Genomic DNA, 1,881 nt, shown 5'->3' on the forward strand with positions numbered 1-1,881 from the left:
GGCCGCAGGGCGGGGGGCCCTGACGGGGCGGGCCCGGCACCCCACGGCGCGGGGCCCTCGGTTTTCCCTGTGCCACCCCTTCCCCAGGGGTTCCTCAGCCCCCCGGGACCACACTGCTGCTGGGGATGGTGGTCCGTTCCCGAAACCCCAGTCCCCCACTCCGGGCCTGCTGTTCCCCATACCCTGGTCTCCCCCAGCCAGGCCTGCTCCTGGGGATCCCCACGCTCCAAACCGGAGACACCTGGGGCCACATGGCCCCTACGAGGCCTCAGGTCCTTGCCCCACACCTCATGGCCTCCCTGCTCACTTGCTCTCAGCCCTGCTTTGCAGAACGGGCCCCCAAATGCCTCCACCCTGAGCAGATGCAGTAACCTGCCTTGGCTCTGCCTCCGTGACCCGTCCTGTCCTACCCCTGACCTTTGGTCCCCAGAGATGTACCAGGATGACACAACCAAGATAACAGTGACCATCTGCCTAAGGGTTACACTCCTGCCCACCTTTAAATGATTATTAAAACGAGCAATTCCTACTGTCATTCAGTCTTTCTCAAGGAATCTTGCCATTATCCATTCTGTTAACTCTTCCGAACTCCCCCCCGCTTCCTTTCACAAGACTTCACTCCAGACTTCTAAAGGAAGACTAAGCAAAGAAAATATAGATTACCAGAAAATTCCTAAATATAAGTGTCAGTATGTGGAATTGTTTCCTAAAATTATTTATGAATCTTTGATGTCTAGGCTAAATGCACAGAATCAAGTAATACCCTGAATATTTGACACTAGGGACCAGTACAGCTTTGGCTGGCATATTTGACTTCTGTTGAATTTGGATTTCCCCTCCACAAATTAGGAGAGATAATTAGATCCTATGTGCAGTGTAAGCCAATGTAATCAGGAATCTTTTTTTACATGTGTTTCAGGGGAATTCTGTCCACCAGACATACTTTACACGTGGAAGAAAATACAAAAATGTGTAAATTGCCCTAAGACTGTAGCCTGTAGATATATTTCCTACAGGCAATGAAAGAAGGTGGCAACTTTCCTCCTTTGTTTTAGTTATATTCAGACATTTCATTGGTAAGTCTGTTCTCCCACTAAGAAAATTCTTTCCTTTTTATTGAATACCTTTGCTTCTCTCCCTCAGGCTGCAAGGGGGAAGGAGTGCTGGTACATTCCCCTTGGCACTGAGCTGAGCTGTGGCATCCAGCATGGGAACTCTTATGGACGTGGTGCCCCGAAACACACCACAGCCTGCTGCATCCTCCGTGAGTTTCCAGGAGTCCTTTTTGTGTCTGACCTCTGTTCTGGATGCTTGATGGGGAGGTTGGGAGGGGACACTCAGTGAAACAAAGGCATTAGTTGCATTAGGCAGCTCTTTTTGCTGTTACTGCAGTCATGGCTTCACAAGCCTTACAGCCTTTGTTTCTGAATCAGACTCACTTGCTGTTATTTCCCCAACCAAAATTTTATTAGCAAGAGCTGAACTGTGGCCATTGATATTTCTCTCTTTCTCAAGAGCTAATTAGAGAAACAGAGAATGTTGATGAAGTGCCTTAAAATCCTTGGATGGAAGTCTTGAAGGAAAGATGTGTTGATACTCGTGGTGCTGCTGTGACACGACGACAGTCTCTTCACAACAATAGGAAATGGAGCAGTAACAGGGCTTTGTTATGTACCTTGCCCGGAATTCAACAGGGGCAAGTACAAGGGTTAGGGTTATGCTGAAACTGGCCAGGAGAGGGCAATGACACCAACCAAACTACCATCCTATATGTTTTGAAGGTCACTCACACCAGGAACAGTTGATGCAGACACCCTTTTGATACCATTGCCCCGTGCTCTTCATTTTGGAATCATCTTCAGGGAGAATTATGAAGCATTC

This window comes from Haliaeetus leucocephalus, unplaced genomic scaffold, assembly GCF_000737465.1.
Source record: "Haliaeetus leucocephalus isolate CR32 unplaced genomic scaffold, Haliaeetus_leucocephalus-4.0 Scaffold450, whole genome shotgun sequence".
Lineage (NCBI taxonomy): Eukaryota > Metazoa > Chordata > Aves > Accipitriformes > Accipitridae > Haliaeetus > Haliaeetus leucocephalus.